The 23,990-nt window shown below is 39.5% G+C and overlaps 8 non-coding genes across 8 annotated transcripts; all 8 read left to right on the top strand.

The window, feature by feature from the left end:
* The first annotated feature begins 2,574 nt into the window (after positions 1-2,574).
* Positions 2,575-2,656, top strand: TRNAS-GCU (transfer RNA serine (anticodon GCU)). The gene has a single exon. It is a non-coding gene; the product is annotated as a tRNA-Ser (tRNA).
* Positions 2,657-5,220: 2,564 nt separating this feature from the next.
* On the top strand, positions 5,221-5,302 carry TRNAS-GCU (transfer RNA serine (anticodon GCU)). The gene has a single exon. It is a non-coding gene; the product is annotated as a tRNA-Ser (tRNA).
* Positions 5,303-7,867: 2,565 nt separating this feature from the next.
* Positions 7,868-7,949, top strand: TRNAS-GCU (transfer RNA serine (anticodon GCU)). The gene has a single exon. It is a non-coding gene; the product is annotated as a tRNA-Ser (tRNA).
* Positions 7,950-10,514: 2,565 nt separating this feature from the next.
* Positions 10,515-10,596, top strand: TRNAS-GCU (transfer RNA serine (anticodon GCU)). Its single transcript has one exon. It is a non-coding gene; the product is annotated as a tRNA-Ser (tRNA).
* Positions 10,597-13,161: 2,565 nt separating this feature from the next.
* On the top strand, positions 13,162-13,243 carry TRNAS-GCU (transfer RNA serine (anticodon GCU)). Its single transcript has one exon. It is a non-coding gene; the product is annotated as a tRNA-Ser (tRNA).
* Positions 13,244-15,807: 2,564 nt separating this feature from the next.
* Positions 15,808-15,889, top strand: TRNAS-GCU (transfer RNA serine (anticodon GCU)). The gene has a single exon. It is a non-coding gene; the product is annotated as a tRNA-Ser (tRNA).
* A 2,565-nt stretch (positions 15,890-18,454) lies between these two features.
* On the top strand, positions 18,455-18,536 carry TRNAS-GCU (transfer RNA serine (anticodon GCU)). Its single transcript has one exon. It is a non-coding gene; the product is annotated as a tRNA-Ser (tRNA).
* Positions 18,537-21,101: 2,565 nt separating this feature from the next.
* TRNAS-GCU (transfer RNA serine (anticodon GCU)) lies at positions 21,102-21,183 on the top strand. The gene has a single exon. It is a non-coding gene; the product is annotated as a tRNA-Ser (tRNA).
* Positions 21,184-23,990: the final 2,807 nt, after the last annotated feature.

The following is a 23,990-nucleotide window of genomic DNA, read 5'->3' as shown; positions in this document are numbered from 1 at the left end:
CTTTGGAATTAAAGGTACTTCCAAAGTCTTAAACTACCTTATTCTTACATATAAGTCACCCCTAAGGTGTGCCCTATGTGCCCCTAGGGCTGGGTGCCATGTAACTATAAGCAGGGACTTTATGAAAATAGATTTATAAGCCCTGGTGAGGTAAAAACAGCCAAATTCGTTTTTCCCTCATTGAAGTAAATGGCCTTCATAGGCTAGAATGGGCAGACTTTATTTTAAATTTTAAAGTCTCCTTAAATGTTACATACCAAGAATTTGGTATCAAATTGATTGTTATAATAAATCCCACAACTTCCAGTTGTTGGATTTAATATAACTAGTCCAGGTAAAAAGTTTAGACTTTACCTAAAAAGTTGCCAATTTCAGCTCTGCATTGTTTTTGCTGCTGTGCTCTGATTGGCCAGCCTGCAGCAGCTTCTGCCAGGCTACTTTAATGAGGTGTGAAGTGGCCTGGCTTCACACAAAGGAATGTGCTTGGGGGAGAGAATCTCCCCTCAGCAGATTGTGAGGCAGGAAGGGGGAGGGCTGCCAAACTGGTCTTCAAAGTCAGAGAAGGACATCTGGAGCACCCAGCAACACCCCCACATCCTGCAACCCCAGACAGCTAGGTGCCCCCTTGATTAGATTAGGAGAGGGCAGGAGAGGGGTGTGTTTATGATTTTTAGCCACACCAGTGGGTGGGCTCAGCCAGATCTCTCCTCCAAAAATCAGATTCATCCATTTTGGATTTTTAGAGACTGTTGCCTTCTGGGATGGATTTTTGCCACACTTCCCAGGAAGTGGTCATCACAGGGGGACGACCCTGTCCCTGATTGGAGAACCAGGGCCCCCCTGCTTTTCACCCAGGAGCAAGGATAAAACTGGCAGACCTGCACCCACGCCTCAGATCCCCACCAAATTTCAAGAAGAAGGAACTACAAGGAGAAGAAGGACTGCCCTGCTGGACCCCTGGCCTGCACCTGGACCCTGCACTCAGAAAGACTGCACCAGCTGCACACTTGGGCTTCACCACAAGAAGGACTTTGCCTGGCTTCCACTGGTTCAAGGAGGGACTCCCTGTTTGCTACAGGTGAAAAATTGCTATCCAGAGTCCCCTGCACCAACTCCTGAAAAAGTGACCAGCTGACCACTGTCCAGTGGCCCAAAAGGAGTTTGCGCCAGGTGTATTCTGGGAGTTGAAGTCCGCACTTTCCAAGGACCATCACAGAACTTCTGGACCCTTGGGGTGAGCTGTGGACCCCAAAAGAACCTTAAAAGAACATCTGGGTGAAGCCCCAGAAGTTTGGAAAAGATTGGAGAATTTTTGAAAAAAAGCTCCATAAAGTGACCGACCCGACGCGGAAATTCTAGCCGGCTTGCCTCAACCGTGACCCGGCCTGACTTCGTGGTTCGTCCCGGTAAAGAAAAACATCCAAAAAAGAGACTAAGTCCGAACGTAAAAAGTTGACCGGGACCTTCCAGCCATCGTATCCGAGAAGGGCTCCACGGACGTCGGATCAAGATCCAGGTTTACCCCGGTCGAAGGATTTTCATCTCGAAAAAACGACTAAGTCCGAAGGTAAAAATCACCACCGACTTCGCGTATCCGGACAAGGGCTCCAGGAGGTCGGATGCAACTGGCAGGTTCGTCCCGGGGAAGAAAAACATCAAAAAAGAGACTAAGTCAGAAGGTAACTTTTTAACCGAGGCCTCCCGCGACTTGTAGCCGAGCAGGGCTCCATCGCGGTCGGCCTGAAAGTTTGACTTTGCCCCGGTCCTGGTGCAACCAGATGACCCGATTGGCGCTTTTTGTTTCTAAGCGCTAGAAAATAATAATACTTTAAAAATTCATATCTCCGGTTCCCCTGAACCGATTTTAATCGTTTTTGTGTCATTTTAAAGATAAAAATATAAGCTATTTTTATAAATTGGTTTTGGATTTTTAAACTGTTTCCTGTGTTTTATTTAATTACTGTTTTGTGATATTTGAATGCTTTACACTTTGTCTCATAAGTTAAGCCTTGACGCTCGATGCCAAGCTACCAAGGGTAGAGCTGGGATTAATTTACTGAGACCTAACTGTACTCATGTGGAGGTTTGTGGCTTGTTGCTAGGTGTAGGTTCTTACCTGCCCTACCAATAACCCATTTTCCAACAAATGGGAAGGCAGTTTTCCATATTTGTGTACTATTTGCTGCCTAATGTTGACATGTAAGCACCCCAACAATGAATGACACCTAGAGACTCGAAAGCACCATACCAGTAAAATATGTGTATGAAATTGCACTTTAAATCCACGTACAACTGAAATAAAGCAATCTTAGCTCATTTGAGGGTAGTGTGACAGTAGATCACATATGGATAGAACACGTTTGGAATGTGTAATTTTCATGATTCCATTACTATATCATATAAATTCAAGCTGAAGTAGGGAAGGACAACAAGGTCATTTAGAGCAAAGCTGAAGACAACGAGTTGCCATAACAATCTGTAAATATATGCTGTTTATTATGTGTGGACAACTATCACCTCTTAGAACACATTTCGGCTACTATATTTTTTCCTCCTGAAAACTGACCTTTACATGACAAGGTGGCCGAGTGGTTAAGGCAATGGACTGCTAATCCATTGTGCTCTGCATGCGTGGGTTCGAATCCCACCCTTGTCGGTTTATTATTGTGTGTTTACTTTTTAATATGCGGTATGTCTGGTTTAACCCTATTTTATGTGAAAGTTAAATTACGTATCCCATGGTATTTCCGACAGTACAATGCCTCGGTTTGGAAACACCGCTCAGGTGAGCACTGTGCTTAGGCATTACTGTAAACAGCGCCGGCCGGGTTCTGTGCATGAATCACAAATTCTTTCCTCAGGCGGAGGGTTGTTAAGTTGGGGGACGTAGAAGTTTGCAATATATTGTGTAATGAAACTGCATAGAAAATGTGTTAATGTAGAAATAATGCACGCGTTTGAAATGTGCCCACGGGGAGTGGCTACCAATGTATACGAAGACTAATGAAAGTTATTAATGCTGAATTAATTATGTACTGATGTTTTGAACTTGTATTAACATATCAAAATTGGAGTTATGTATTAGGAGTTTGTACATTAAGCACTAGGCCTTAGTTTAGCGAGGGTCTGGGCCTACATGCCTCGTCTCATATTAAACTGTGTTTTTCTAACGTGCAATGTGCTGTTTTCCTGAAGGACACGAAACTGTACTTTTCCAGAAGCTAGAGATGTGTGTAGCTGTAGTAAATTCTTTCTCATGGGACCCGACTTGCTCAAGGAGACATTCTTGCTGAATGCAACAGTGTAATTCGTAACAGGTGCCAGGTTGCCTGGAGTAGGAGAAAACAATGGAACTACTGACTGGTGCGTAAAGTGTAACTTTTCTTACCTGACATTCCAACCGATGAAGACGTCAATAACATGGGCCAATCAACGACATGTGAACTATGGTTTGTGGAAAATTCTGGTGAAATGCGTGAATAATTATTGGACAGAGATAACGATGCAAAAATTATTATCCAACGAGGAATTAGGAGTAAATTAGACAGTTTTGATTTAACCATATGACCTGAGCAGAAATCAGCTATTTATTGGACATTCCACTCCAACCCATTCTTTGCCATTCTACTGAGCCATTTAGGCCATTTCCTTTGAGACTTTGCCGTTTGTTCGTCCTGATACTCTAAACCACCCTTTACTTATTCCTTACCTGATACTCATATCTCCTCTATATGAGGGGAGTTCTTGTTCCTCAGCTATGCAATACAGAGGCTTTGCCCTGTCCTATCTTTGCTGATGGTGAAAACGACTGATGCCCTGAGGACAAAGACTGACGCTGTTTGCTGATCCGTTGAATGGGTAACTATCTGATGAAAATTGTAATTGTCGGCTTGCCTTTTCTTTCTCGGTACCAACTGCTCTTTGATAGAGGCCATAGTTAGATGTTTTCCAAATTTGTGTTTGCTAAATTGTTTTGCATGAAGCCCAACATGCTGATTCTAATTTGAGGTTGGTTAAGGTGTTCACTAAAATCTGACGCAAACAGACAAATTGCTGAGTTCTTGCTTTTTTGAATCATGCACTACTGAGACTTTGCTAAGTTGGTTCTTATTAATGATGTGTTAATACTGAGTGAATATTCTCCATGCATTGATTAATTGCATTTCTAATTGCAAATCTGAAGAGTTACTAATGAGATGAATTGCCGATGAGATTAACAGAAATGACTTTAGATTGTAACAAATAGGGAAATAAGTATCCTAACACTTAACTAAATTGGTGTTTTTATTCATGACTGAAAGGTCATGGTGTGTTCACTTTATTGACTCTCATTAAAGGTTATTGATTAGCATGATGATTAGTTATTGCGATTGTTGTTGAGATATTGATCCATTGATTTGTGATGCCAAAAGACATCTCGTACTGGGAAGTCCCCGAATGTAGTCCAAAAGGTTCATCGACCTAGGGGTGTCTCCTTGTAAGTTTACTTATCAATGCCGTGATGCGCTATCACTAATAAAAAGTCATCTGATCTGTTGCTGCTGAGTCATCGTCAACGAAAACCACCAAGATATTACTTCAATGTGGTGTAATTACGACTGCCTCAGTTTTATGCGTTACGTGAGCAGTCGGACAGCAATTTATTTAGCGCAAAAATATTTCTTGTTGATGCACGTACGTTTTTAAACTGAAGTGTCAAAGCTGTAGCGGCAATACTCCCAGTTTAGTCGGTTTTATAAACTAAGTTTTACTTTCTCCTACTTAAAACGTTTTGCAGAACAATGCACATTAAATGGGAAGGCAGTTTTCCTTATTTGTGTACTATTTGCTGCCTAATGTTGACATGTAAGCACCCCAACAATGAATGACACCTAGAGACTCGAATGCACCATACCAGTAAAATATTTGTATGAAATTGCACTTTAAATCCACGTACAACTGAAATAAAGCAATCTTAGCTCATTTGAGGGTAGTGTGACAGTAGATCACATATGGATAGAACACGTTTGGAATGTGTAATTTTCATGATTCCATTACTATATCATATAAATTCAAGCTGAAGTAGGGAAGGACAACAAGGTCATTTAGAGCAAAGCTGAAGACAACGAGTTGCCATAACAATCTGTAAATATATGCTGTTTATTATGTGTGGACAACTATCACCTCTTAGAACACATTTCGGCTACTATATTTTTTCCTCCTGAAAACTGACCTTTACATGACAAGGTGGCCGAGTGGTTAAGGCAATGGACTGCTAATCCATTGTGCTCTGCATGCGTGGGTTCGAATCCCTCCCTTGTCGGTTTATTATTGTGTGTTTACTTTTTAATATGCGGTATGTCTGGTTTAACCCTATTTTATGTGAAAGTTAAATTACGTATCCCATGGTATTTCCGACAGTACAATGCCTCGGTTTGGAAACACCGCTCAGGTGAGCACTGTGCTTAGGCATTACTGTAAACAGCGCCGGCCGGGTTCTGTGCATGAATCACAAATTCTTTCCTCAGGCGGAGGGTTGTTAAGTTGGGGGACGTAGAAGTTTGCAATATATTGTGTAATGAAACTGCATAGAAAATGTGTTAATGTAGAAATAATGCACGCGTTTGAAATGTGCCCACGGGGAGTGGCTACCAATGTATACGAAGACTAATGAAAGTTATTAATGCTGAATTAATTATGTACTGATGTTTTGAACTTGTATTAACATATCAAAATTGGAGTTATGTATTAGGAGTTTGTACATTAAGCACTAGGCCTTAGTTTAGCGAGGGTCTGGGCCTACATGCCTCGTCTCATATTAAACTGTGTTTTTCTAACGTGCAATGTGCTGTTTTCCTGAAGGACACGAAACTGTACTTTTCCAGAAGCTAGAGATGTGTGTAGCTGTAGTAAATTCTTTCTCATGGGACCCGACTTGCTCAAGGAGACATTCTTGCTGAATGCAACAGTGTAATTCGTAACAGGTGCCAGGTTGCCTGGAGTAGGAGAAAACAATGGAACTACTGACTGGTGCGTAAAGTGTAACTTTTCTTACCTGACATTCCAACCGATGAAGACGTCAATAACATGGGCCAATCAACGACATGTGAACTATGGTTTGTGGAAAATTCTGGTGAAATGCGTGAATAATTATTGGACAGAGATAACGATGCAAAAATTATTATCCAACGAGGAATTAGGAGTAAATTAGACAGTTTTGATTTAACCATATGACCTGAGCAGAAATCAGCTATTTATTGGACATTCCACTCCAACCCATTCTTTGCCATTCTACTGAGCCATTTAGGCCATTTCCTTTGAGACTTTGCCGTTTGTTCGTCCTGATACTCTAAACCACCCTTTACTTATTCCTTACCTGATACTCATATCTCCTCTATATGAGGGGAGTTCTTGTTCCTCAGCTATGCAATACAGAGGCTTTGCCCTGTCCTATCTTTGCTGATGGTGAAAACGACTGATGCCCTGAGGACAAAGACTGACGCTGTTTGCTGATCCGTTGAATGGGTAACTATCTGATGAAAATTGTAATTGTCGGCTTGCCTTTTCTTTCTCGGTACCAACTGCTCTTTGATAGAGGCCATAGTTAGATGTTTTCCAAATTTGTGTTTGCTAAATTGTTTTGCATGAAGCCCAACATGCTGATTCTAATTTGAGGTTGGTTAAGGTGTTCACTAAAATCTGACGCAAACAGACAAATTGCTGAGTTCTTGCTTTTTTGAATCATGCACTACTGAGACTTTGCTAAGTTGGTTCTTATTAATGATGTGTTAATACTGAGTGAATATTCTCCATGCATTGATTAATTGCATTTCTAATTGCAAATCTGAAGAGTTACTAATGAGATGAATTGCCGATGAGATTAACAGAAATGACTTTAGATTGTAACAAATAGGGAAATAAGTATCCTAACACTTAACTAAATTGGTGTTTTTATTCATGACTGAAAGGTCATGGTGTGTTCACTTTATTGACTCTCATTAAAGGTTATTGATTAGCATGATGATTAGTTATTGCGATTGTTGTTGAGATATTGATCCATTGATTTGTGATGCCAAAAGACATCTCGTACTGGGAAGTCCCCGAATGTAGTCCAAAAGGTTCATCGACCTATGGGTGTCTCCTTGTAAGTTTACTTATCAATGCCGTGATGCGCTATCACTAATACAAAGTCATCTGATCTGTTGCTGCTGAGTCATCGTCAACGAAAACCACCAAGATATTACTTCAATGTGGTGTAATTACGACTGCCTCAGTTTTATGCGTTACGTGAGCAGTCGGACAGCAATTTATTTAGCGCAAAAATATTTCTTGTTGATGCACGTACGTTTTTAAACTGAAGTGTCAAAGCTGTAGCGGCAATACTCCCAGTTTAGTCGGTTTTATAAACTAAGTTTTACTTTCTCCTACTTAAAACGTTTTGCAGAACAATGCACATTAAATGGGAAGGCAGTTTTCCTTATTTGTGTACTATTTGCTGCCTAATGTTGACATGTAAGCACCCCAACAATGAATGACACCTAGAGACTCGAATGCACCATACCAGTAAAATATTTGTATGAAATTGCACTTTAAATCCACGTACAACTGAAATAAAGCAATCTTAGCTCATTTGAGGGTAGTGTGACAGTAGATCACATATGGATAGAACACGTTTGGAATGTGTAATTTTCATGATTCCATTACATATATCATATAAGTTCAAGCTGATGTAGGGAAGGACAACAAGGTCATTTAGAGCAAAGCTGAAGACAACAAGTTGCCATAACAATCTGTAAATATATGCTCTTTATTATGTGTGGACAACTATCACCTTATAGAACACATTTCGGCTACTATATTTTTTCCTCCTGAAAACTGACCTTTACACGACAAGGTGGCCGAGTGGTTAAGGCAATGGACTGCTAATCCATTGTGCTCTGCATGCGTGGGTTCGAATCTCACGCTTGTCGGTTTATTATTGTGTGTTTACTTTTTAATATGTGGTATGTCTGGTTTAACCCTATTTTATGTGAAAGTTAAATTACGTATCCCATGGTATTTCCGACAGTACAATGCCTCGGTTTGGAAACACCGCTCAGGTGAGCACTGTGCTTAGGCATTACTGTAAACAGCGCCGGCCGGGTTCTGTGCATGAATCACAAATTCTTTCCTCAGGCGGAGGGTTGTTAAGTTGGGGGACGTAAAAGTTTGCAATATATTGTGTAATGAAACTGCATAGAAAATGTGTTAATGTAGAAATAATGCACGCGTTTAAAATGTGCCCACGGGGAGTGGCTACCAATGTATACGAAGACTAATGAAAGTTATTAATGCTGAATTAATTATGTACTGATGTTTTGAACTTGTATTAACATATCAAAATTGGAGTTATGTATTAGGAGTTTGTACATTAAGCACTAGGCCTTAGTTTAGCGAGGGTCTGGGCCTACATGCCTGGTCTCATATTAAACTGTGTTTTTCTAACGTGCAATGTGCTGTTTTCCTGAAGGACACGAAACTGTACTTTTCCAGAAGCTAGAGATGTGTGTAGCTGTAGTAAATTCTTTCTCATGGGACCCGACTTGCTCAAGGAGACATTCTTGCTGAATGCAACAGTGTAATTCGTAACAGGTGCAAGGTTGCCTGGAGTAGGAGAAAACAATGGAACTACTGACTGGTGCGTAAAGTGTAACTTTTCTTACCTGACATTCCAACCGATGAAGACGTCAATAACATGGGCCAATCAACGACATGTGAACTATGGTTTGTGGAAAATTCTGGTGAAATGCGTGAATAATTATTGGACAGAGATAACGATGCACAAATTATTATCCAACGAGGAATTAGGAGTAAATTAGACAGTTTTGATTTAACCATATGACCTGAGCAGAAATCAGCTATTTATTGGACATTCCACTCCAACCCATTCTTTGCCATTCTACTGAGCCATTTAGGCCATTTCCTTTGAGACTTTGCCGTTTGTTCGTCCTGATACTCTAAACCACCCTTTACTTATTCCTTACCTGATACTCATATCTCCTCTATATGAGGGGAGTTCTTGTTCCTCAGCTATGCAATACAGAGGCTTTGCCCTGTCCTTTCTTTGCTGATGGTGAAAACGACTGATGGCCTGAGGACAAAGACTGACGCTGTTTGCTGATCCGTTGGATGGGTAACTATCTGATGAAAATTGTAATTGTCGGCTGGCCTTTTCTTTCTCGGTACCAACTGCTCTTTGATAGAGGCCATAGTTAGATGTTTTCCAAATTTGTGTTTGCTAAATTGTTTTGCATGAAGCCCAACATGCTGATGCTAATCTGAGGTTGGTTAAGGTGTTCACTAAAATCTGACGCAAATAGACAAATTGCTGAGTTCTTGCTTTTTTGAATCATGCACTACTGAGACTTTGCTAAGTTGGTTCTTATTAATGATGTGTTAATACTGAGTGAATATTCTCCATGCATTGATTAATTGTATTTCTAATTGCAAATCTGAAGAGTTACTAATGAGATGAATTGCCGATGAGATTAACAGAAATGACTTTAGATTGTAACCAATAGGGAAATAAGTATCCTAACACTTAACTAAATTGGTGTTTTTATTCATGACTGAAAGGTCATGGTGTGTTCACTTTATTGACTCTCATTAAAGGTTATTGATTAGCATGATGATTAGTTATTGCGATTGTTGTTGAGATATTGATCCATTGATTTGTGATGCCAAAAGACATCTCGTACTGCGAAGTCCCCGAACGTAGTCCAAAAGGTTCATCGACCTAGGCGTGTCTCCTTGTAAGTTTACTTATCAAGGCCGTGATGCGCTATCACTAATAAAAAGTCATCTGATCTGTTGCTGCTGAGTCATCGTCAACGAAAACCACCAAGATATTACTTCAATTTGGTGTAATTACGACTGCCTCAGTTTTATGCGTTACGTGAGCAGTCGGACAGCAATTTATTTAGCGCAAAAATATTTCTTTTTGATGCACGTACGTTTTTAAACTGAAGTGTGAAAGCTGTAGCGGCAATACTCCCAGTTTAGGCGGTTTTATAAACTAAGTTTTACTTTCTCCTGCTTAAAACGTTTTGCAGAACAATGCACATTAAATGGGAAGGCAGTTTTCCTTATTTGTGTACTATTTGCTGCCTAATGTTGACATGTAAGCACCCCAACAATGAATGGCACCTAGAGACTCGAAAGCACCATACCAGTAAAATATTTGTATGAAATTGCACTTTAAATCCACGTACAACTGAAATAAAGCAATCTTAGCTCATTTGAGGGTAGTGTGACAGTAGATCACATATGGATAGAACACGTTTGGAATGTGTAATTTTCATGATTCCATTACATATATCATATAAATTCAAGCTGAAGTAGGGAAGGACAACAAGGTCATTTAGAGCAAAGCTGAAGGCAACAAGTTGCCATAACAATCTGTAAATATATGCTCTTTATTATGTGTGGACAACTATCACCTCATAGAACACATTTCGGCTACTATATTTTTTCCTCCTGAAAACTGACCTTTACACGACAAGGTGGCCGAGTGGTTAAGGCGATGGACTGCTAGTCCATTGTGCTCTGCATGCGTGGGTTCGAATCCCACCCTTGTCGGTTTATTATTGTGTGTTTACTTTTTAATATGCGGTATGTCTGGTTTAACCCTATTTTATGTGAAAGTTAAATTACGTATCCCATGGTATTTCCGACAGTACAATGCCTCGGTTTGGAAACACCGCTCAGGTGAGCACTGTGCTTAGGCATTACTGTAAACAGCGCCGGCCGGGTTCTGTGCATGAATCACAAATTCTTTCCTCAGGCGGAGGGTTGTTAAGTTGGGGGACGTAGAAGTTTGCAATATATTGTGTAATGAAACTGCATAGAAAATGTGTTAATGTAGAAATAATGCACGCGTTTAAAATGTGCCCACGGGGAGTGGCTACCAATGTATACGAAGACTAATGAAAGTTATTAATGCTGAATTAATTATGTACTGATGTTTTGAACTTGTATTAACATATCAAAATTGGAGTTATGTATTAGGAGTTTGTACATTAAGCACTAGGCCTTAGTTTAGCGAGGGTCTGGGCCTACATGCCTGGTCTCATATTAAACTGTGTTTTTCTAACGTGCAATGTGCTGTTTTCCTGAAGGACACGAAACTGTACTTTTCCAGAAGCTAGAGATGTGTGTAGCTGTAGTAAATTCTTTCTCATGGGACCCGACTTGCTCAAGGAGACATTCTTGCTGAATGCAACAGTGTAATTCGTAACAGGTGCAAGGTTGCCTGGAGTAGGAGAAAACAATGGAACTATTGACTGGTGCGTAAAGTGTAACTTTTCTTACCTGACATTCCAACCGATGAAGACGTCAATAACATGGGCCAATCAACGACATGTGAACTATGGTTTGTGGAAAATTCTGGTGAAATGCGTGAATAATTATTGGACAGAGATAACGATGCACAAATTATTATCCAACGAGGAATTAGGAGTAAATTAGACAGTTTTGATTTAACCATATGACCTGAGCAGAAATCAGCTATTTATTGTACATTCTACTCCAACCCATTCTTTGCCATTCTACTGAGCCATTTAGGCCATTTCCTTTGAGACTTTGCCGTTTGTTCGTCCTGATACTCTAAACCACCCTTTACTTATTCCTTACCTGATACTCATATCTCCTCTATATGAGGGGAGTTCTTGTTCCTCAGCTATGCAATACAGAGGCTTTGCCCTGTCCTATCTTTGCTGATGGTGAAAACGACTGATGGCCTGAGGACAAAGACTTACGCTGCTTGCTGATCCGTTGGATGGGTAACTATCTGATGAAAATTGTAATTGTCGGCTTGCCTTTTCTTTCTCTGTACCAACTGCTCTTTGACAGAGGCCATAGTTAGATGTTTTCCAAATTTGTGTTTGCTAAATTGTTTTGCATGAAGCCCAACATGCTGATGCTAATTTGAGGTTAGTTAAGGTGTTCACTAAAATCTGACGCAAATAGACAAATTACTGAGTTCTTGCTTTTTTGAATCATGCACTACTGAGACTTTGCTAAGTTGGTTCTTATTAATGATGTGTTAATACTGAGTGAATATTCTCCATGCATTGATTAATTGCATTTCTAATTGGAAATCTGAAGAGTTACTAATGAGATGAATTGCCAATGAGATTAACAGAAATGACTTTAGATTGTAACCAATAGGGAAATAAGTATCCTAACACTTAACTAAATTGGTGTTTTTATTCATGACCGAAAGGTCATGGTGTGTTCACTTTATTGACTCTCATTAAAGGTTATTGATTAGCATGATGATTAGTTATTGCGATTGTTGTTGAGATATTGATCCATTGATTTGTGATGCCAAAAGACATCTCGTACTGGGAAGTCCCCGAATGTAGTCCAAAAGGTTCATCGACCTAGGCGTGTCTCCTTGTAAGTTTACTTATCAAGGCCGTGATGCGCTATCACTAATAAAAAGTCATCTGATCTGTTGCTGCTGAGTCATCGTCAACGAAAACCACCAAGATATTACTTCAATGTGGTGTAATTACGACTGCCTCAGTTTTATGCGTTACGTGAGCAGTCGGACAGCAATTTATTTAGCGCAAAAATATTTCTTGTTGATGCTCGTACGTTTTTAAACTGAAGTGTCAAAGCTGTAGCGGCAATACTCCCAGTTTAGGCGGTTTTATAAACTAAGTTTTACTTTCTTCTACTTAAAACGTTTTGCAGAACAATGCACATTAAATGGGAAGGCAGTTTTCCTTATTTGTGTACTATTTGCTGCCTAATGTTGACATGTAAGCAACCCAACAATGAATGACACCTAGAGACTTGAAAGCACCATACCAGTAAAATATTTGTATGAAATTGCACTTTAAATCCACGTACAACTGAAATAAAGCAATCTTAGCTCATTTGAGGGTAGTGTGACAGTAGATCACATATGGATAGAACACGTTTGGAATGTGTAATTTTCATGATTCCATTACATATATCATATAAATTCAAGCTGAGGTAGGGAAGGACAACAAGGTCATTTAGAGCAAAGCTGAAGACAACAAGTTGCCATAACAATCTGTAAATATATGCTCTTTATTATGTGTGGACAACTATCACCTCATAGAACACATTTCGGCTACTATATTTTTTCCTCCTGAAAACTGACCTTTACACGACAAGGTGGCCGAGTGGTTAAGGCGATGGACTGCTAATCTATTGTGCTCTGCATGCGTGGGTTCGAGTCTCACCCTTGTCGGTTTATTATTGAGTGTTTACTTTTTAATATGTGGTATGTCTGGTTTAACCCTATTTTATGTGAAAGTTAAATTACGTATCCCATGGTATTTCCGACAGTACAATGCCTCGGTTTGGAAACACCGCTCAGGTGAGCACTGTGCTTAGGCATTACTGTAAACAGCGCCGGCCGGGTTCTGTGCATGAATCACAAATTCTTTCCTCAGGCGGAGGGTTGTTAAGTCGGGGGACGTAAAAGTTTGCAATATATTGTGTAATGAAACTGCATAGAAAATGTGTTAATGTAGAAATAATGCACACGTTTAAAATGTGCCCACGGGGAGTGGTTACCAATGTATACGAAGACTAATGAAAGTTATTAATGCTGAATTAATTATGTACTGATGTTTTGAACTTGTATTAACATATCAAAATTGGAGTTATGTATTAGGAGTTTGTACATTAAGCACTAGGCCTTAGTTTAGCGAGGGTCTGGGCCTACGTGGCTGGTCTCATATTAAACTGTGTTTTTCTAACGTGCAATGTGCAGTTTTCCTGAAGGACACGAAACTGTACTTTTCCAGAAGCTAGAGATGTGTGTAGCTGTAGTAAATTCTTTCTCATGGGACCCGACTTGCTCAAGGAGACATTCTTGCTGAATGCAACAGTGTAATTCGTAACAGGTGCAAGGTTGCCTGGAGTAGGAGAAAACAATGGAACTACTGACTGGTGCTTAAAGTGTAACTTTTCTTACCTGACATTCCAACCGATGAAGACGTCAATAACATGGGCCAATCAACGACATGTGAACTATGGTTTGTGGAAAATTCTGGTGAAATGCGTGAATAATTATTGGACAGAGATAACGATGCAGAAATTATTATCCAACGAGGAATTAGGAGTAAATTAGACAGTTTTGATTTAACCATATGACCTGAGCAGAAATCAGCTATTTATTGGACATTCCACTCCAACCCATTCTTTGCCATTCTACTGAGCCATTTAGGCCATTTCCTTTGAGACTTTGCCGTTTGTTCGTCCTGATACTCTAAACCACCCTTTACTTATTCCTTACCTGATACTCATATCTCCTCTATATGAGGGGAGTTCTTGTTCCTCAGCTATGCAATACAGAGGCTTTGCCCTGTCCTTTCTTTGCTGATGGTGAAAACGACTGATGGCCTGAGGACAAAGACTGACGCTGTTTGCTGATCCGTTGGATGGGTAACTATCTGATGAAAATTGTAATTGTCGGCTGGCCTTTTCTTTCTCGGTACCAACTGCTCTTTGATAGAGGCCATAGTTAGATGTTTTCCAAATTTGTGTTTGCTAAATTGTTTTGCATGAAGCCCAACATGCTGATGCTAATCTGAGGTTGGTTAAGGTGTTCACTAAAATCTGACGCAAATAGACAAATTGCTGAGTTCTTGCTTTTTTGAATCATGCACTACTGAGACTTTGCTAAGTTGGTTCTTATTAAGGATGTGTTAATACTGAGTGAATATTCTCCATGCATTGATTAATTGTATTTCTAATTGCAAACCTGAAGAGTTACTAATGAGATGAATTGCCGATGAGATTAACAGAAATGACTTTAGATTGTAACCAATAGGGAAATAAGTATCCTAACACTTAACTAAATTGGTGTTTTTATTCATGACTGAAAGGTCATGGTGTGTTCACTTTATTGACTCTCATTAAAGGTTATTGATTAGCATGATGATTAGTTATTGCGATTGTTGTTGAGATATTGATCCATTGATTTGTGATGCCAAAAGACATCTCGTACTGCGAAGTCCCCGAATGTAGTCCAAAAGGTTCATCGACCTAGGCGTGTCTCCTTGTAAGTTTACTTATCAAGGCCGTGATGCGCTATCACTAATAAAAAGTCATCTGATCTGTTGCTGCTGAGTCATCGTCAACGAAAACCACCAAGATATTAATTCAATGTGGTGTAATTACGACTGCCTCAGTTTTATGCGTTACGTGAGCAGTCGGACAGCAATTTATTTAGCGCAAAAATATTTCTTGTTGATGCACGTACGTTTTTAAACTGAAGTGTCAAAGCTGAAGCGGCAATACTCCCAGTTTAGGCGGTTTTATAAACTAAGTTTTACTTTCTCCTACTTAAAACGTTTTGCAGAACAATGCACATTAAATGGGAAGGCAGTTTTCCTTATTTGTGTACTATTTGCTGCCTAATGTTGATATGTAAGCACCCCAACAATGAATGACACCTAGAGACTCGAATGCACCATACCAGTAAAATATTTGTATGAAATTGCACTTTAAATCCACGTACAACTGAAATAAAGCAATCTTAGCTCATTTGAGGGTAGTGTGACAGTAGATCACATATGGATAGAACACGTTTGGAATGTGTAATTTTCATGATTCCATTACATATATCATATAAATTCAAGCTGAGGTAGGGAAGGACAACAAGGTCATTTAGAGCAAAGCTGAAGACAACAAGTTGCCATAACAACTGTAAATATATGCTCTTTATTATGTGTGGACAACTATCACCTCATAGAACACATTTCGGCTACTATATTTTTTCCTCCTGAAAACTGACCTTTACACGACAAGGTGGCCGAGTGGTTAAGGCGATGGACTGCTAATCCATTGTGCTCTGCATGCGTGGGTTCGAGTCTCACCCTTGTCGGTTTATTATTGAGTGTTTACTTTTTAATATGTGGTATGTCTGGTTTAACCCTATTTTATGTGAAAGTTAAATTACGTATCCCATGGTATTTCCGACAGTACAATGCCTCGGTTTGGAAACACCGCTCAGGTGAGCACTGTGCTTAGGCATTACTGTAAACAGCGCCGGCCGGGTTCTGTGCATGAATCACAAATTCTTTCCTCAGGCGGAGGGTTGTTAAGTCGGGGGACGTAAAAGTTTGCAATATATTGTGTAATGAAACTGCATAGAAAATCTGTTAATGTAGAAATAATGCACATGTTTAAAATGTGCCCACGGGGAGTGTCTATCAATGTATACGAAGACTAATGAAAGTTATTAATGCTGAATTAATTATGTACTGATGTTTTGAACTTGTATTAACATATCAAAATTGGAGTTATGTATTAGGAGTTTGTACATTAAGCACTAGGCCTTAGTTTAGCGAGGGTCTGGGCCTACGTGGCTGGTCTCATATTAAACTGTGTTTTTCTAACGTGCAATGTGCTGTTTTCCTGAAGGACACGAAACTGTACTTTTCCAGAAGCTAGACATGTGTGTAGCTGTAGTAAATTCTTTCTCATGGGACCCGACTTGCTCAAGGAGACATTCTTGCTGAATGCAACAGTGTAATTCGTAACAGGTGCAAGGTTGCCTGGAGTAGGAGAAAACAATGGAACTACTGACTGGTGCGTAAAGTGTAACTTTTCTTACCTGACATTCCAACCGATGAAGACGTCAATAACATGGGCCAATCAACGACATGTGAACTATGGTTTGTGGAAAATTCTGGTGAAATGCGTGAATAATTATTGGACAGAGATAACGATGCAGAAATTATTATCCAACGAGGAATTAGGAGTAAATTAGACAGTTTTGATTTAACCATATGACCTGAGCAGAAATCAGCTATTTATTGGACATTCCACTCCAACCCATTCTTTGCCATTCTACTGAGCCATTTAGGCCATTTCCTTTGAGACTTTGCCGTTTGTTCGTCCTGATACTCTAAACCACCCTTTACTTATTCCTTACCTGATACTCATATCTCCTCTATATGAGGGGAGTTCTTGTTCCTCAGCTATGCAATACAGAGGCTTTGCCCTGTCCTTTCTTTGCTGATGGTGAAAACGACTGATGGCCTGAGGACAAAGACTGACGCTGTTTGCTGATCCGTTGGATGGGTAACTATCTGATGAAAATTGTAATTGTCGGCTGGCCTTTTCTTTCTCGGTACCAACTGCTCTTTGATAGAGGCCATAGTTAGATGTTTTCCAAATTTGTGTTTGCTAAATTGTTTTGCATGAAGCCCAACATGCTGATGCTAATCTGAGGTTGGTTAAGGTGTTCACTAAAATCTGACGCAAATAGACAAATTGCTGAGTTCTTGCTTTTTTGAATCATGCACTACTGAGACTTTGCTAAGTTGGTTCTTATTAAGGATGTGTTAATACTGAGTGAATATTCTCCATGCATTGATTAATTGTATTTCTAATTGCAAACCTGAAGAGTTACTAATGAGATGAATTGCCGATGAGATTAACAGAAATGACTTTAGATTGTAACCAATAGGGAAATAAGTATCCTAACACTTAACTAAATTGGTGTTTTTATTCATGACTGAAAGGTCATGGTGTGTTCACTTTATTGACTCTCATTAAAGGTTATTGATTAGCATGATGATTAGTTATTGCGATTGTTGTTGAGATATTGATCCATTGATTTGTGATGCCAAAAGACATCTCGTACTGCGAAGTCCCCGAATGTAGTCCAAAAGGTTCATCGACCTAGGCGTGTCTCCTTGTAAGTTTACTTATCAAGGCCGTGATGCGCTATCACTAATAAAAAGTCATCTGATCTGTTGCTGCTGAGTCATCGTCAACGAAAACCACCAAGATATTAATTCAATGTGGTGTAATTACGACTGCCTCAGTTTTATGCGTTACGTGAGCAGTCGGACAGCAATTTATTTAGCGCAAAAATATTTCTTGTTGATGCACGTACGTTTTTAAACTGAAGTGTCAAAGCTGAAGCGGCAATACTCCCAGTTTAGGCGGTTTTATAAACTAAGTTTTACTTTCTCCTACTTAAAACGTTTTGCAGAACAATGCACATTAAATGGGAAGGCAGTTTTCCTTATTTGTGTACTATTTGCTGCCTAATGTTGATATGTAAGCACCCCAACAATGAATGACACCTAGAGACTCGAATGCACCATACCAGTAAAATATTTGTATGAAATTGCACTTTAAATCCACGTACAACTGAAATAAAGCAATCTTAGCTCATTTGAGGGTAGTGTGACAGTAGATCACATATGGATAGAACACGTTTGGAATGTGTAATTTTCATGATTCCATTACATATATCATATAAATTCAAGCTGAGGTAGGGAAGGACAACAAGGTCATTTAGAGCAAAGCTGAAGACAACAAGTTGCCATAACAATCTGTAAATATATGCTCTTTATTATGTGTGGACAACTATCACCTCATAGAACACATTTCGGCTACTATATTTTTTCCTCCTGAAAACTGACCTTTACACGACAAGGTGGCCGAGTGGTTAAGGCGATGGACTGCTAATCCATTGTGCTCTGCATGCGTGGGTTCGAGTCTCACCCTTGTCGGTTTATTATTGAGTGTTTACTTTTTAATATGTGGTATGTCTGGTTTAACCCTATTTTATGTGAAAGTTAAATTACGTATCCCATGGTATTTCCGACAGTACAATGCCTCGGTTTGGAAACACCGCTCAGGTGAGCACTGTGCTTAGGCATTACTGTAAACAGCGCCGGCCGGGTTCTGTGCATGAATCACAAATTCTTTCCTCAGGCGGAGGGTTGTTAAGTCGGGGGACGTAAAAGTTTGCAATATATTGTGTAATGAAACTGCATAGAAAATGTGTTAATGTAGAAATAATGCACACGTTTAAAATGTGCCCACGGGGAGTGGTTACCAATGTATACGAAGACTAATGAAAGTTATTAATGCTGAATTAATTATGTACTGATGTTTTGAACTTGTATTAACATATCAAAATTGGAGTTATGTATTAGGAGTTTGTACATTAAGCACTAGGCCTTAGTTTAGCGAGGGTCTGGGCCTACGTGGCTGGTCTCATATTAAACTGTGTTTTTCTAACGTGCAATGTGCTGTTTTCCTGAAGGACACGAAACTGTACTTTTCCAGAAGCTAGAGATGTGTGTAGCTGTAGTAAATTCTTTCTCATGGGACCCGACTTGCTCAAGGAGACATTCTTGCTGAATGCAACAGTGTAATTCGTAACAGGTGCAAGGTTGCCTGGAGTAGGAGAAAACAATGGAACTACTGACTGGTGCGTAAAGTGTAACTTTTCTTACCTGACATTCCAACCGATGAAGACGTCAATAACATGGGCCAATCAACGACATGTGAACTATGGTTTGTGGAAAATTCTGGTGAAATGCGTGAATAATTATTGGACAGAGATAACGATGCAGAAATTATTATCCAACGAGGAATTAGGAGTAAATTAGACAGTTTTGATTTAACCATATGACCTGAGCAGAAATCAGCTATTTATTGGACATTCCACTCCAACCCATTCTTTGCCATTCTACTGAGCCATTTAGGCCATTTCCTTTGAGACTTTGCCGTTTGTTCGTCCTGATACTCTAAACCACCCTTTACTTATTCCTTACCTGATACTCATATCTCCTCTATATGAGGGGAGTTCTTGTTCCTCAGCTATGCAATACAGAGGCTTTGCCCTGTCCTTTCTTTGCTGATGGTGAAAACGACTGATGGCCTGAGGACAAAGACTGACGCTGTTTGCTGATCCGTTGGATGGGTAACTATCTGATGAAAATTGTAATTGTCGGCTGGCCTTTTCTTTCTCGGTACCAACTGCTCTTTGATAGAGGCCATAGTTAGATGTTTTCCAAATTTGTGTTTGCTAAATTGTTTTGCATGAAGCCCAACATGCTGATGCTAATCTGAGGTTGGTTAAGGTGTTCACTAAAATCTGACGCAAATAGACAAATTGCTGAGTTCTTGCTTTTTTTAATCATGCACTACTGAGACTTTGCTAAGTTGGTTCTTATTAAGGATGTGTTAATACTGAGTGAATATTCTCCATGCATTGATTAATTGTATTTCTAATTGCAAACCTGAAGAGTTACTAATGAGATGAATTGCCGATGAGATTAACAGAAATGACTTTAGATTGTAACCAATAGGGAAATAAGTATCCTAACACTTAACTAAATTGGTGTTTTTATTCATGACTGAAAGGTCATGGTGTGTTCACTTTATTGACTCTCATTAAAGGTTATTGATTAGCATGATGATTAGTTATTGCGATTGTTGTTGAGATATTGATCCATTGATTTGTGATGCCAAAAGACATCTCGTACTGCGAAGTCCCCGAACGTAGTCCAAAAGGTTCATCGACCTAGGCGTGTCTCCTTGTAAGTTTACTTATCAAGGCCGTGATGCGCTATCACTAATAAAAAGTCATCTGATCTGTTGCTGCTGAGTCATCGTCAACGAAAACCACCAAGATATTACTTCAATGTGGTGTAATTACGACTGCCTCAGTTTTATGCGTTACGTGAGCAGTCGGACAGCAATTTATTTAGAGCAAAAATATTTCTAGTTGATGCATGTACGTTTTTAAACTGAAGTGTCAAAGCTGTAGCGGCAATACTCCCAGTTTAGGCGGTTTTATAAACTAAGTTTTACTTTCTCCTGCTTAAAACGTTTTGCAGAACAATGCACATTAAATGGGAAGGCAGTTTTCCTTATTTGTGTACTATTTGCTGCCTAATGTTGACATGTAAGCACCCCAACAATGAATGGCACCTAGAGACTCGAAAGCACCATACCAGTAAAATATTTGTATGAAATTGCACTTTAAATCCACGTACAACTGAAATAAAGCAATCTTAGCTCATTTGAGGGTAGTGTGACAGTAGATCACATATGGATAGAACACGTTTGGAACGTGTAATTTTCATGATTCCATTACATATATCATATAAATTCAAGCTGAAGTAGGGAAGGACAACAAGGTCATTTAGAGCAAAGCTGAAGACAACAAGTTGCCATAACAATCTGTAAATATATGCTCTTTATTATGTGTGGACAACTATCACCTCATAGAACACATTTCGGCTACTATATTTTTTCCTCCTGAAAACTGACCTTTACACGACAAGGTGGCCGAGTGGTTAAGGCGATGGACTGCTAATCCATTGTGCTCTGCATGCGTGGGTTCGAATCCCACCCTTGTCGGTTTATTATTGTGTGTTTACTTTTTAATATGCGGTATGTCTGGTTTAACCCTATTTTATGTGAAAGTTAAATTACGTATCCCATGGTATTTCCGACAGTACAATGCCTCGGTTTGGAAACACCGCTCAGGTGAGCACTGTGCTTAGGCATTACTGTAAACAGCGCCGGCCGGGTTCTGTGCATGAATCACAAATTCTTTCCTCAGGCGGAGGGTTGTTAAGTTGGGGGACGTAGAAGTTTGCAATATATTGTGTAATGAAACTGCATAGAAAATGTGTTAATGTAGAAATAATGCACGCGTTTAAAATGTGCCCACGGGGAGTGGCTACCAATGTATACGAAGACTAATGAAAGTTATTAATGCTGAATTAATTATGTACTGATGTTTTGAACTTGTATTAACATATCAAAATTGGAGTTATGTATTAGGAGTTTGTACATTAAGCACTAGGCCTTAGTTTAGCGAGGGTCTGGGCCTACATGCCTGGTCTCATATTAAACTGTGTTTTTCTAACGTGCAATGTGCTGTTTTCCTGAAGGACACGAAACTGTACTTTTCCAGAAGCTAGAGATGTGTGTAGCTGTAGTAAATTCTTTCTCATGGGACCCGACTTGCTCAAGGAGACATTCTTGCTGAATGCAACAGTGTAATTCGTAACAGGTGCAAGGTTGCCTGGAGTAGGAGAAAACAATGGAACTACTGACTGGTGCGTAAAGTGTAACTTTTCTTACCTGACATTCCAACCGATGAAGACGTCAATAACATGGGCCAATCAACGACATGTGAACTATGGTTTGTGGAAAATTCTGGTGAAATGCGTGAATAATTATTGGACAGAGATAACGACGCACAAATTATTATCCACCGAGGAATTAGGAGTAAATTAGACCATTTGGATTTAACCATATGACCTGAGCAGAAATCAGCTATTTATTGGACATTCCACTCCAACCCATTCTTTGCCATTCTACTGAGCCATTTAGGCCATTTCCTTTGAGACTTTGCCGTTTGTTCGTCCTGATACTCTAAACCACCCTTTACTTATTCCTTACCTGATACTCATATCTCCTCTATATGAGGGGAGTTCTTGTTCCTCAGCTATGCAATACAGAGGCTTTGCCCTGTCCTATCTTTGCTGATGGTGAAAACGACTGATGCCCTGAGGACAAAGACTGACGCTGTTTGCTGATCCGTTGGATGGGTAACTATCTGATGAAAATTGTAATTGTCGGCTGGCCTTTTCTTTCTCGGTACCAACTGCTCTTTGATAGAGGCCATAGTTAGATGTTTTCCAAATTTGTGTTTGCTAAATTGTTTTGCATGAAGCCCAACATGCTGATTCTAATTTGAGGTTGGTTAAGGTGTTCACTAAAATCTGACGCAAATAGACAAATTGCTGAGTTCTTGCTTTTTTGAATCATGCACTACTGAGACTTTGCTAAGTTGGTTCTTATTAATGATGTGTTAATACTGAGTGAATATTCTCCATGCATTGATTAATTGCATTTCTAATTGCAAATCTGAAGAGTTACTAATGAGATGAATTGCCGATGAGATTAACAGAAATGACTTTAGATTGTAACCAATATGGAAATAAGTATCCTAACACTTAACTAAATTGGTGTTTTTATTCATGACTGAAAGGTCATGGTGTGTTCACTTTATTGACTCTCAGTAAAGGTTATTGATTAGCATGATGATTAGTTATTGCGATTGTTGTTGAGATATTGATCCATTGATTTGTGATGCCAAAAGACATCTCGTACTGGGAAGTCCCCGAATGTAGTCCAAAAGGTTCATCGACCTAGGCGTGTCTCCTTGTAAGTTTACTTATCAAGGCCGTGATGCGCTATCACTAATAAAAAGTCATCTGATCTGTTGCTGCTGAGTCATCGTCAACGAAAACCACCAAGATATTACTTCAATGTGGTGTAATTACGACTGCCTCAGTTTTATGCGTTACGTGAGCAGTCGGACAGCAATTTATTTAGCGCAAAAATATTTCTTGTTGATGCACGTACGTTTTTAAACTGAAGTGTCAAAGCTGTAGCGGCAATACTCCCAGTTTAGGCGGTTTTATAAACTAAGTTTTACTTTCTCCTACTTAAAACGTTTTGCAGAACAATGCACATTAAATGGGAAGGCAGTTTTCCTTATTTGTGTACTATTTGCTGCCTAATGTTGATATGTAAGCACCCCAACAATGAATGACACCTAGAGACTCGAATGCACCATACCAGTAAAATATTTGTATGAAATTGCACTTTAAATCCACGTACAACTGAAATAAAGCAATATTAGCTCATTTGAGGGTAGTGTGACAGTAGATCACATATGGATAGAACACGTTTGGAATGTGTAATTTTCATGATTCCATTACATATATCATATAAATTCAAGCTGAGGTAGGGAAGGACAACAAGGTCATTTAGAGCAAAGCTTAAGACAACAAGTTGCCATAACAATCTGTAAATATATGCTCTTTATTATGTGTGGACAACTATCACCTCATAGAACACATTTCGGCTACTATATTTTTTCCTCCTGAAAACTGACCTTTACAAGACAAGGTGGCCGAGAGGTTAAGGCGATGGACTGCTAATCCATTGTGCTCTGCATACGAGGGTTCGAATCTACCACTTGTCGGTATATTATTGTGTGTTTACTTTTTAATATGCTGTATGTCTGGTTTAACCCTATTTTATGTGAAAGTTAAATTACGTATCCCATGGTATTTCCGACAGTACAATGCCTCGGTTTGGAAACACCGCTCAGGTGAGCACTGTGCTTAGGCATTACTGTAAAC

Source organism: Pleurodeles waltl, chromosome 12, assembly GCF_031143425.1.
Source record: "Pleurodeles waltl isolate 20211129_DDA chromosome 12, aPleWal1.hap1.20221129, whole genome shotgun sequence".
In the NCBI taxonomy this organism is placed as follows: Eukaryota; Metazoa; Chordata; class Amphibia; order Caudata; family Salamandridae; genus Pleurodeles; species Pleurodeles waltl.
This window is presented reverse-complemented; position numbering and strand designations above follow the sequence as displayed.